This window comes from Megalobrama amblycephala, linkage group LG17 (assembly GCF_018812025.1).
Source record: "Megalobrama amblycephala isolate DHTTF-2021 linkage group LG17, ASM1881202v1, whole genome shotgun sequence".
NCBI lineage: Eukaryota > Metazoa > Chordata > Actinopteri > Cypriniformes > Xenocyprididae > Megalobrama > Megalobrama amblycephala.
Genome location: NC_063060.1, coordinates 46,251,454 through 46,265,903, shown reverse-complemented (window position 1 = coordinate 46,265,903; position 14,450 = coordinate 46,251,454).

Sequence of the window (14,450 nt, the reverse complement as noted above, 5' to 3'; positions counted from 1 at the left end):
TGGGTTAAAACAGCCCATTCGCTGGGTTAAAACAACCAATTTGCAGGTTTAAAACAACCCAGTCGCAGGATTAAAACAACCCAATCACTGAGTTTGTCCATTTTCAACCCAACATGGGTTGTTTTTAACCCAGCATTTTTTGATCATCAACAATAATTACTGCATATCAACAAGCACATCAGAAATGACCTTGTCTAATTTATACCCACCTTAACTCTAAAAAATGCTTTTTTTTACAGTCTATGGTTCTTTCAACCCAAATTTATATGGACAAACTCAACCAAGAGTGCTAATTAGGTTTGTCCGTATTTGACCCAAATTTGCGTTGAAATAACCCAGCATTTTTTAAGGAGTGTTGGTCATTTCCCAGATATGTCAGATGTGGTCAGAATGCTCCCTGTTAACACTTACATTGCTCAGTGCGGACCTCTGTTAGACGGTGAGGGCGCGGGGTCCCGCGAGGCCCTAATAGGGATCATATGTGGAGTCAGCGTGTAGACAGAATCCAAGACCTCTGGCCGCTCAGAAAAACCCTGTCAGCAGCGGATCCCGGCCAGCCAAACGGCTAAAAGGCTGAGATTTGATTTGATGACTTTGCACCTCTACCTCCTCTTTGCACTTAATCTTTTTTTCTCCTCTGTTGTCTAACCTGTGGTGCCGAGGTGGTCGAAGATGAGCCGTCTGCTGCAGGGTCCTAATCTAATATAATTATTGCTTCTCACCAAATCATCCCAGTGGATTCATCCGCAGTCTTTGGTTTCTCTGTGTAACGGCCAGTGAGATACGGTAATGGTGAGCTGCTCGGACGAGGAGGCTACTAAGAAGAGACAGAATTGGTTTTGGATGTCCACATTAGGTGTTCAGGCTCCTTGCTTAGAGACAAACACATGTATTGTTTTAAAACTGCTTTACTTGCTAACTTTCTTTCATGCTTTTGATTGGCTGCTCTTGTTAAAGCAAAAAGTTTGGTATATAAACAAATGAAAACTCATTTTTATTTTAAAAATATGTTTAAAATCATTTACAATCATCACATGAGATGAACACTATATATTTTTTGTTTTTGCGCACGGAAAGTATTCTCGTCGCTTCATAACATTAAGGTTGAACCACTGCAGTCACGTCGACTGTTTTAACAATGTAATTAATGACAAGTAATTTCATTTTTATGTGAACTAACCCTTTAGGGGACTTTAAGTGCTTTTAAGAGTCACATGACTGAAAACTTTGAGTAGCAAACCACAGCCATCCTATTGATTCCCGACAGACAAAATCAACTCCGGCCCTACATTTGTTCTTGTTTGCGAAGCAGTTTCAATCAGAAATATGTCACAATAGGGACGAAAAGACTATCTCAACCTCCATTTCACGTCGACTTTAATAAGACCTGTTGTTTATCAAATCTTCCCCGATGGATGCCATTGAGATGATGGGTGTCTGTACCAGGGCAGAATGTTTACAGAAAGGATAAACAGTGGCTGAGGCTATAATCTAGTGTCGAAAGAGTAGGACATGTGTGGATTACCGTCTCTCTATCCCTCTGTATCTCTCCTCTGCTCTCTCGGCACCTCATGACATTTCTAATTGAGTTAAATCTCATTATTCACGCCCGGCTTTGGGGCTGACACCGCATGCGTCCGCATGTCTCAAAACTGAACAGCCTTACTTGCCGCTGTGGTTAGCGCTCTGAAAGAAGAGAGGGATTGGTTACTCCGCTGAGAGTGCTTCCTTCTCCCCTCAACATTCCGTCGAGAATGTGTCTGAACACACGCTAGAAACACTCTAAAAATGCGACTGTTTTCCAGAGAAATCTGTGAATGAAATGCCAAACGAGAGCCTTTGGGATGCTCACATGTTGAGTTTGTTTGGGTAGTTCTGTGTTAAGTTTTGGCACTCTGCTGGAGCGGACGAGATCCACAGCTGCAGCACATAAGAAGTCCCAAAACTGACTGCTGTAGTGCAGGGAGCTTAAGGTCTGCTTGAGATTTTCAGATGTTTTTGTGGAGCAAAACCCATTTGCTTTTACCATGTTCTTTATTGGCTTTGATGGTTCCATGAAGAACCTTTCCATTCCAAAAAAGGTTCTTTATAGTGGAAAAAGGTGCTTTAGATTATTAAAATGTACTTCAAATTAAGAATAAATGTGGTTCTTACAAAAACCAATCACTGAAAGGCTCTTTGGGGAACCAAAAATGGTTCCTCTATAGCATCACTGCGAAAACCCCGGTTTGGGAGCTTTATTTTTAAAAGTAGTTGTCATTTTTTTTTAAATTTCTAACTTTTTCGCTCAAGATCTGTTCTTATTTAACCCCTTAAGTTAAATAAGAACATATTTTCATTTTCACGTCTTTTGCATAGACATGAAAATGCACTATCCAAACTTAAATGGCTGTAATTCAAGAATGTGTTGGAATATAGACCTAAGATTGGTCTTGTTTTAAAGAAAGATTATTGTAGAAGTGAAATAAATTATGAATGTTAAAGAGAAAAAAAGTTATAGAAGGTTTAGTTTATGAAAATGTGAAATGTAAAAATATATTTTACAAAACATGTTTTACTATAAAATGGCTAGAAAATCAAAGCAAACAAGTTGTGTTCCAAATTTGAGGTTGATATCTCAAAAAATGAGCTTTTAGTCAAATTTTGTTTGGGTGCAGTACCAAACGCTTCCACTAGATGACATCCAGACTCCATTACTGACCATATAAGGGCGCCTCCATTTCCATATGTGATCTGAACCATATATTTACATAATTTTCATACAATTTATGAAATCCTATTCAGAAGTAGTATAGGCAGTTTGGCAGATTTCAACCTCTAATAAACATAAAAAGAACACGTATGTGTGTTACAGCTCGCCGCCGCATCACAAATGGTGAATCTATCATACATTTTCAGACCTTTTTTTCTCAAAGAATAGAATGGATGTTATCTTTTGAACTCTTGGCATGAAAACAAACCAGTGTTTCTACCAATCTTTCATGATTTTTCATGTTCATCGCTATTCCAAAATAAAGGTCTGAACACGCCTTATTAGTATGAAAATGTTCTTGTTGTAAATTGATAAATTATTGCTTCTCTGTAATTTGTTTTGAAAATCACCAAATATGAAAACTAGAGATTGTAAGATTTTAAATGATATATAGTTTGTTCTAGTTCCATATTACTTTAGGTTTTTACTATATTATTGTTTTAAAAATATATTGGCAAACGTCCCACAGGTTGGAGACAGTTAAGGGGTTACGTATCTTATCATATCACTTATTATTTAAAGATTCTTTAGATGAGCTGTAAAATTAATATGGATAACATAGTCCAGATAATTTGGTTTTGAATGAATGAATTGAGAGAAATGTTTAAGGTTTTATTTAAATCTGTGACTTTTGACTTTGGTGTTTGGTATCTTTGACTTTGTTTGTGTCAAATAACCCAACGGTTGGGTTTGTACACATACATGACCCAAACATGGGTTGAAACAAAACAGCATTTTTCAGTGTAACTTTCTCCCAATTGCAACTTTATTTCTCATAAATGTCACTTTATATCTCATAATGTGACTTCTCGATTTAAAGAAAAATATTATAGACACAAATTAGACTTTTTTGACATTTGCTACAAATATAGAGCTGTAAAATTAATGTGGATAACATAGTCCAGATAATTTGGTTTTGAGTGAATGAATTGAAAGAAATGTTGATTGATTGACAAAACTTTGGTGTTTTGACTTCTTAATTGTGATTTTATGTCTCACATTTGCAACTTTTTTATCTCACAGCTGTTTAACCGTGGCTTAACGTCTCACATTCTCCCAATTTGAACTTAATTTCTTGTAAATGCAACTTTATTTCTCATAATGTGACTTTTTTTTCCAAGTTATCTTACAAATACTTGTTTTATTTTTTACTCTGAGGCTGAAACATGCTTCCATAGAGATCTCTTGGGTCTTTTGCTCCGGCGAAAAAATATAAGCAAGATTTAATCCCTCTTTAATCTCATTGCGATCTAGGGGAAGCGATTGAGAAAATAAAGAGATCTCATTTTTATTTTTAATTCCTATGGGTTTCTGTATGAAAAAGGCACCACTCAGGCACACAGATTATTTCTCAATATTTAACACAGGTCTTCATGTGTGAACGACGAAGACTCTCGTGCGCGAGGACAGAGCATGTTGTGTTTCTGTGAAGTGCTGTCAGCAATACTCCAGTGCTGTTGGCCGAAGAGACGAGACCTGGCCCTTTGTAGGTCTGTCTGTCTGTAGTTTGTACACAGGCTGTGTGTGAGGGAATGGGGGCGGAGGACCATGGAGGCCCTGAAAAGGGTGGATAAGAAACTCTACAGCACTGGCTCAGGGCAAGACTGTCAACAATGTGTATTTCACCCCATTGAGACGAAACACACATTCCTACAGCAGGAACTTCATTGAGATCACTGCAGACACATCGGCTCGTAATGTTTGTCAGTGTGTGAAAATGTCATACCAAGAAATTCCTCAGAAGAGCTGGGAAATAATGTAATGTATAAAATAAGGAAAGTTGGTTCAAATTTATTATATTATTGTGTTTTTCTTTTTTAGGTGACCTATTATGCCCCCTTTTTCAAGATGTAATTTAAGTAAACAGAATATGTGTGTGAAGTTTCAGCTCAAAATACAACACAGATCATTTATTATAACATAACATTATAAACCATTTTTGAGTGGAAGGAAAAACACGCCGTTTTCATGCATGTGTCTTTAAATGCAAATGAGCTGCCTCTCCACGCCCCCTTTTCCAGAAGAGGGCGGAGCCTACAGCTTGTGCCTCTGATTCTCTGCCAAAAACTTCAAAACATCTTTTTGGTTTTGATTATCATCTATATTGTGATCACGCTCATGGACATTGCAGTTATTCATCATCATGAAAGTTTATTAAAACAATGAATTTCTGAAATATGGTTTTCTGAGCGCACAGAAAGCTGTCTGTCAGACAGAGCGTCGTGTGAGTATCAAACTAACTTCTCTTTCGTGTCTTATTGTGTTTAAACTGTCTAATACACACAAGGTTATGTCAGAAACACACAAAGTTCACATAAACACAGTGGGTTATGTCTGTGAACGTAAACAGCAGGGACAGAAATCACATGTGTATTAGATTAAAGTGACAGCAGCGTATTATATACAGTAATTGACTGAATAACTTTAGTAGCTTTAATAAGAATACATTTCTTACTTGAATGCTGCTGTTAAATGATAAACATAGAGGACTATGTACAGATCACTGAGGGCGGGTCTATGCTAATAGGGCGGAGTCTGTCAGCAGTTGCGGGCGGGGCCTAAGAATTTGTGATTTCTCATTGCTTGTTCTGAGACACTGCTTATGATTTATGAGGAGCGTGTGGATTTTGATCATTATAGGGTGTTGGTGTTCACACACTGCAGACACATTTATGTTCAAACACCATGTAAAAGTGAATTTTGCATAATAGGCTGGATTTAATTGGTTTTAAATGTAAGTCATTGCAATTTCATGCAAGAAAAAGTTTAATAATATTACAACATGCTTCAAAATACAGCATAAAAACTCCATAATTGAAATAATCAAATTAAAGCTATATTTCTTGCATTTGCAGAGCTGAATCATAGGTAAACATGTCATCTCCTTTGAAAAGCATGACTCTTTTAAATCTGTCATTTCTAGGTCTGAGTGGAGAGAAAGCTGCAGTCAGAAATAGGCCAGGTTAGGTCGGGCTTTGTTTTATAATCTCACACTGACCTCTTTACTCAGTACTCTCTCTCTCTCTCTCAATCTCTCCTTCCAACCCCCAACTCTCTCTTTCCTCTAATTCTCTTCTCCTCGTCCAGCATCTCCCCCTCTCGGCTCTCTCCACCGCCTCTAAAAGGCTGTTTTAGATGAGTTTGTGTGCAAAACAAATTGTGTTTTTCATAGTAAACGCACAAAAGCAGGCCTGTGTTTTCTTCAGGTCCTCCACCGACGGCTCCGGTCACTGATAACTAAGATGCCATACAGATTCACTGATCTCATGGAGAGTTAGTATAGTAGATGCATGAAATTGTGAGTTGGATTGTCCATTGATGCACAGCCTGTAACCTCTGGAAAAATTTATATTTGTTTTTTTATGGGTCTATTCCGACAAGAGGCATTTTATTGATGTCAGCATCCAAATTCTGTCTGTTGCAGGCCTACAGTTTTTATGAGGCAAGTGTGGAAGTCAAGACGAGCCGACAGGTAGAGCAAACATGTTCAGGAGAAACATACATATATTACATATGCATGTTTGTTTTCGTATATTTGTGGGGATTTCCATTGACTTCTATTCTTTTGCCTTTACTGTTCTTCTACTTTTACCTGTTCTGTCATTTACAGGTGCTGGTCATATAATTAGAATATCATCAAAAAGTTGATTTATTTCACTAATTCCATTCAAAAAGTGAAACTTGTATATTATATTCATTCATTACACACAGACTGATATATTTCAAATGTTTATTTCTTTTAATTTTGATGATTATAACTGACAACTAAGGAAAATCCCAAATTCAGTATCTCAGAAAATTAGAATATTGTGAAAAGGTTCAATATTGAAGACACCTAGTGCCACACTCTAATCAGCTAATTAACTCAAAACACCTGCAAAGGCCTTTAAATGGTCTCTCAGTCTAGTTCTGTAGGCTACACAATCATGGGGAAGACTGCTGACTTGACAGTTGTCCAAAAGACGACCATTGACACCTTGCACAAGGAGGGCAAGACACAAAAGGTCATTGCAAAAGAGGCTGGCTGTTCACAGAGCTCTGTGTCCAAGCACATTAATAGAGAGGCGAAGGGAAGGAAAAGATGTGGTAGAAAACAGTGTACAAGCAATAGGGATAACCGCACCCTGGAGAGGATTGTGAAACAAAACCCGTTCAAAAATGTGTCGGAGATTCACAAAGAGTGGACTGCAGCTGGAGTCAGTGCTTCAAGAACCACTACGCACAGACGTATGCAAGACATGGGTTTCAGCTGTCGCATTCCTTGTGTCAAGCCACTCTTGAACAACAGACAGCGTCAGAAGCGGCTAAAGACAAAAAGGACTGGACTGCTGCTGAGTGGTCCAAAGTTATGTTCTCTGATGAAAGTAAATTTTGCATTTCCTTTGGAAATCAGGGTCCCAGAGTCTGGAGGAAGAGAGGAGAGGCACATAATCCACGTTGCTTGAGGTCCAGTGTAAAGTTTCCACAGTCAGTGATGGTTTGGGGTGCCATGTCATCTGCTGGTGTTGGTCCACTGTGTTTTCTGAGGTCCAAGGTCAACGCAGCCGTATACCAGGAGGTTTTAGAGCACTTCATGCTTCCTGCTGCTGACCAACTTTATGGAGATGCAGATTTCATTTTCCAACAGGACTTGGCACCTGCACACAGTGCCAAAGCTACCAGTATCTGGTTTAAGGACCATGGTATCCCTGTTCTTAATTGGCCAGCAAACTCGCCTGACCTTAACCCCATAGAAAATCTATGGGGTATTGTGAAGAGGAAGATGCGATATGCCAGACCCAGCAATGCAGAAGAGCTGAAGGCCACTATCAGAGCAACCTGGGCTCTCATAACACCTGAGCAGTGCCACAGACTGATCGACTCCATGCCACGCCGCATTGCTGCAGTAATTCAGGCAAAAGGAGCCCCAACTAAGTATTGAGTGCTGTACATGCTCATACTTTTCATGTTCATACTTTTCAGTTGGCCAAGATTTCTAAAAATCCTTTCTTTGTATTGATCTTAAGTAATATTCTAATTTTCTGAGATACTGAATTTGGGATTTTCCTTAGTTGTCAGTTATAATCATCAAAATTAAAAGAAATAAACATTTGAAATATATCAGTCTGTGTGTAATGAATGAATATAATATACAAGTTTCACTTTTTGAATGGAATTAGTGAAATAAATCAACTTTTTGATGATATTCTAATTATATGACCAGCACCTGTAGTTGCTGTGTACCAATGTTAGTTTTTGTCTATTTTTATGTAGCTTTATTACTTTGAGTTTGATGAACTTAAACCAGTTTCAGTACATTTTCAGATGTATTTCAGAATGGACTTCACTGAGAGAGAGACATCAGATCACGTATCATGTTTGTTTTCTTTATTTCGCAAAAAGCACAACATTTTGTGTTTTTTTGTGAACGTACACACATAAAACTTAACAGTTTCAAATGATGTATAACACTGGTATGTATGACCAAATTCGACAGAGTATTTTGAGTCTCTTTCACACTGATAAGAAAAAAACCCTGAGAGTTAAGGCAATCGGTTTCTTCAAACCATTTAAGTGTGTATATCATTGTTAAGACTTAGTTAGATTTTTAACCCTGAATTCAAACTGAGTGGAATTAACTTAAAATCTTTAAGTTGTGTTTACTCTAATGATTGACTAATCCAACACGAAAATATAAGTGAATTTAACTTAATGTATATGAGTTTACAATACTCACTCTTACTGGTAGGGATGCACCGGTAGGAAAAGTTTGGACGATATCAATAACCGATAATTTTTTATATTTGAAAGCTAATAATAATGGCTAATAATTCTAAATCTAAATTTTTATATAATTTTTTAAAGCCTAAATATAAAAACAAAAGTCTCACATTTTTGCTGATACCGATAACTAATAATTCTTTATATGTGGAAGCCGATAACCGATATATTGGCCGATAATTCTAAATCCAAATTTTATTTAATTTTTGAGAGCCTGATTACAAAAACAAAAGTCTCACCATTAAAAGCCATGTCTCAAGCGCACAATTATAATGTTCTCATAACATTAAAAACAAACATATATATCGGCCGATCCCGATATGATTGCTGATATATCATGTATCCCTACTTATTAAATGGTTAAGGCAGTCACTTTCCTCAAAAGATTTGAGTTACCATAACTTATCAGGTTCTACAGTGTATAGTGAATTATTTTCAGTTATTTTTAATTTATATAAATGCTGTTTTATTTATATAATTTATATTTTGGTCATTTAAAAAATCTATATTATATGGCAATGAAATAAAAAAGATTAGCGTCCCTGATAAAAGATGCAATTAATTAGATTTTTTTTTTGTGACAGTATTTTGCGATGCCATGTTTTTCAGCTAAATTTAAACAGAAAAAAAGCAACAGAATTTGTATTACTAAATTGAAAAAAATACAAAACACATGTGACAACTTGCCCCGCCATGACATTTTTGAAAAAAAAAAAAAAAAAAAAAAAAAAACTTATCCCGCGGTCACAGTTTATGGTAATATGGTAATTTTAGTTTAGAAGGACAGAATGTTTATAAACGACTCAAAAACTCAGGGAGTGTGATTTATTTTCTCATGAAATCATTTATTTTATCATAAAGTATCTCGTTCTTCCCAGCTCTGAAGGTCAGCACTGATTCTCTCAGTAACTGTGATCTTCTGGAAATTCATTAATGCAAATACACAGAACTCACAAATAAGCTGATTGACATGCAAACAAGTCTATTCAATTAGCATGAAATCTGAATAAAAGCCCTCTCTGCTGATGAGAGACGCAGGTCTGTGATGGAGCGTGACCTCAGGAAGAGCTGAAGAGGGTCTTGCCCTGATGCTGTTTTCTCGCTTCTGGTCAGGAGCAATTACAGCTGTGCCATTTAAATAAATCAATCTAAAGAGATCAACAGATCAACCTCCGTTTAGTGCTTAATTACTCAGACTCCTCCTCCAGAATACAGTCAGCTATGCAAATCAGCCGGCTGCTGCTCTTATCACACAATTATACTGACAGATACTGTCTGAGGAATATCGTTTGAAAAAATAATAAATGTAATTTATATATTTTATACATTTATATACAATAGTGTCCAGAAGTGATGGAAATTGACATCTTTACCCTTTATTCTAATATTATTCAAAAATTAATAATGCATATTGTGTAGCTGTGCTTGGAGTCGATTGTTTTATTTGTGATGAACCTGATGAAACGTGACAAATTGTGCAAACATCATTTTGGTCCAGGTTATCATACAAAGAAATTATGAAGACATGCAAAAACAAGTGAGAACCAATGAAATATTAATAACTAATTATGTTGTATATTCAGTGAATGATTTTTCCTCTGAGCTTTTTGTTTTTTAATGCATCTTTTTGCATAAAATAAAACCTGTAGCTGTAGTTTGCCTTTTTTTTTGCCTAAATAATGTCAGATAAATATATATAATATATATATATATACACTACCCTCCAAAAGTTTGGAAACGCCCTAGAAAAGTGGGGTTTTGGACAATATTGGCATGAATCCTTTTTAATTTGTGATAATTTAGCACTGATAAGGGACAACACAAACTACAAAAACATATTTTATTACATAAACAGTTTATACATAGGAAAATCTTAAATTTTCCATTCATCAAAATATCCAGCATTAGAAGCTATCTGACCTAAACTGGGTTCTGATTGGTTCATTATATTCTAAACTTAATTGGCAATCAATAGTTGAAGATATTAAGGTGTGCTGACCCAAAGATCAAATCTGGGCCAGATTACAAATCTGGGCCAAGTTTAAACCAGTAACCAGCATCACAGCTGGCAAAGGGGCGTGACTGACTTTGACATGTATATATTGCCATTATTATGCAATCAAAATCAAAATTATTATTGCTGGTCTTCAATGATAATGTCAAGTTACTTTAATGTATTTGCACCAAAAAATTATGATATCATCCAAAACCACACTTTGCCAGGGTGTTTTCAAACTTTTGGAGGGCAGTGTAAATATATATATATATATATATATATAATGTATGTAACAGTCTGTCTCAGAGAGGCATTATTCTATAGGTGACACAGACCATATTCAGTTCAAATGATCCTGCTGGAGCTCAACAGAAGATACAGAGCGTCAGTTCTGGGTCTGAACATCTGAAGTTAAACTGAGAGACTCCTTCACACGTCCTTTGAAATGGAAAAACAAACAGCTGATTGTGATGAAATCCATTCATCCTCATTTCTCAGAGTTTCTCAGTGTGTGATCAGGGCTGGATGACGCTCTGATTGCTGAGCGCTGAAAGTCACACACTTTCAGAATATGAAGCTGATTTTCAATAGTTTCTGTTTTGAAAAACTGTAGTGAAGTTCATGACTGACTCTATATGAGTGTACAGCACACTTGAGTCTCAGAAAGAACAAGTCTAGAAGTATTAGAGTTGGTATATTGTTTGTTGTTCATTTTTTGTTATTTATTTATTATTAATATAGACACACATCTTGATCAGTTCTGCATATATACAGTTCAGAATCAGAATCGGACTCTTACAGAATGTCAAAACGCAGCATCAGAGCAGGACTAAATTAAAAAGATGCAGTTTTAGTCTTTCTTTTCATTTAGTACTGTCCTTTTGTTTGACATATTTGCATACATTTTAATGAATCTTTTTTTTTTTGGTTTTTTTTTGAGTCAATTGTTTTTAGTGAATCAGTTAATCCAGGTTATAATACTGGTATAAATGATTCATTGATTCACAAACTGAACTGATCAATTTCTGACTCGACTCACTGAGTCACTGATTCAGGTGCTTATTATTGTGTGTATTCATGTGTGTGTGTGTGTGTGTGTGTGTGTGTGTGTGTGTGTGTGTGTGTGGTTCAGATATTCCCACTGTTGTGGAGACAAAATGTTTTGGTCTCCATGAGGAAAACAGCTTATAAATCACACTAAATTATGTGTTTTTGAAAATGTAAAAATGCAGAAAGTGTTCAGTGATGGACAGAGTTATGATTAGAGCTCAGAATAAACAGTAGGTACAGTATAAACATCATGTCTACAGAAAGTCCCCATAAAACATGGAAACCACACATGTGTGCGTTCTGGAGATGTTTTGTGCAGAAACAGTGTATTGTAGTGTGTGTGTGTTTGTGTGTGTGTGTGTGTGTGTCTTGAGCAGCACAGCAGGTTATTTCAGCATGCGCACTGCATCCACTTATTCTGTGAAGAACATCTATCATTTTATCCTGTGATTAATGGCTGTCCTGAGCCCGGCTGCTACTAACACAAATGCACTGAGAGGGAAATGACGGAGAGAAATACCACCAGCTGCACGACACACACACACACACACACACACACACACACACACAGTTCTCTTTGAGACCACATTCTGGGAACTCACTTTCTTGTAGACTTTTCGGAACAGTAATAATTCATTCGAACCATGAGATTCTGCATATTTTAATCGGGTTTTCCAGACAGTGAAAAGTAAAAAGCAGAGAGATGTAGTTTAGACAGCATTATACATCCTCAGAGATCCTTAACCATCGGTCTCCGTCACGTTACACTAGTTCCTCAGGTTCGGTTATACCTGAGAATCACCCTGCGAGCGGCACAAGAGGCCCACCCATCTCCAGTTTAATTAAATATTTCCCTCCTGAGTCGGCGAGGTGATGCCGAGAGCATTATAAATCAAGAAAAGGGCATCTGCTGATAGGCAAATGAAAACAGGCTTGCTGAATAGGCAGTACGGGATGAGCGCGGCAGATTAAAATAAACAAAGAGAGTGACGTAAATAGCTCTCCATCCTCACCCGTCTCAAGTCACTGTCGCTTGTGTGTTGTACACACATATGTGCGTTATGTTAATGAGATGCTGAGTGTGTGTGTGTGTGTGTGTGTAGGGGGATGTAGGTCACGTTTCTCTGTTAGACCCCCACCTCTACACCCTCAGCTGGGCTTGTTATGATCCGGATCGGCCTAACCACACACACACACACACACACACACACACACACACACACACACACACACATGATCCTGATTGGATGATGGCACACATGCACACACACATGCAAATAAGCACACATTTGCATACACACATGCATGTGCTTAAACTATTTCTGGCGTCATTTATCAAAATCTTTATATGCTGCAAAACAACACCTCCAGTTCACAATATACTCGTCTAGCTATATATATATATGACCTGTGTGGTCCCACCCAACAGATGAAGCTCCTGTAGCTCAAACTGCTCCAGAAGTTAATGCTGGTTCTGATAGAAAGGTGTCAGAATACACAGTGCATCACAGTTTGTTGCTTATGGAGCTGCATAAAGAGCCAACAGTGAGCATCAGAACTGGACCATGGAGCAATGGAAGAAGGTGGCCTGGTCTGATGAATCACATGGATGGCCGGGTGCGTGTACGTCTCTTACCTGGGGAACACATGGCACCAGGATGCACTATGGGAAGAAGGCAAGCCGGTGGAGGCAGTGTGATGCTTTGGGCAATGTTCTGCTGGGAAACCTTGGGTCCTGCCATCCATGTGGATGTTACTTTGACACGTACCACCTACCTAAGCATTGTTGCATGTACAAACCTGATTCCAAAAAAGTTGGGACACTGTACAAATTGTGAATAAAAAAGGAATGCAATAATTTACAAATCTCATAAACTTATATTTTATTCACAATAGAATATAGATAACATATCAAATGTTGAAAGTGAGACATTTTGAAATGTCATGCCAAATATTGGCTTATTTTGGATTTCATGAGAGCTACACATTCCAAAAAAGTTGGGACAGGTAGCAATAAGAGGCCGGAAAAGTTAAATGTACATATAAGGAACAGCTGGAGGACCAATTTGCAACTTATTAGGTCAACTGGCAACTGATTGGGTATAAAAAGAGCCTCTCAGAGTGGCAGTGTCTCTCAGAAGTCAAGATGGGCAGAGGATCACCAATTCCCCCAATGCAGCGGTGAAAAATAGTGGAGCAATATCAGAAAGGAGTTTCTCAGAGAAAAATTGCAAAGAGTTTGAAGTTATCATCATCTACAGTGCATAATATCATCCAAAGATTCAGAGAATCTGGAACAATCTCTGTGCGTAAGGGTCATGGGCAGCTTACACATCTGGAAAGGCACCATCAATGCTGAAAGGTATATCCAAGTTCTAGAACAACATATGCTCCCATCCAGACGTCGTCTCTTTCAGGGAAGACCTTGCATTTTCCAACATGACAATGCCAGACCACAAACTGCATCAATTACAACATCATGGCTGCGTAGAAGAAGGATCCGGGTACTGAAATGGCCAGCCTGCAGTCCAGATCTTTCACCCATAGAAAACATTTGGCGCATCATAAAGAGGAAGATGCGACAAAGAAGACCTAAGACAGTTGAGCAACCAGAAGCTTGTATTACACAAGAATGGGACAACATTCCTATTCCTAAACTTGAGCAACTTGTCTCCTCAGTCACCAGACGTTTGCAGACTGTTATAAAAAGAAGAGGCGATGCCACACAGTGGTAAACATGGCATTGTCCCAACTTTTTTGAGATGTGTTGATGCCATGAAATTTAAAATCAACTTATTTTTCCCTTAAAATGATACATTTTCTCAGTTTAAACATTTGATATGTCATCTATGTTGCATTCTGAATAAAATATTGAAATAAAATATTGAAATT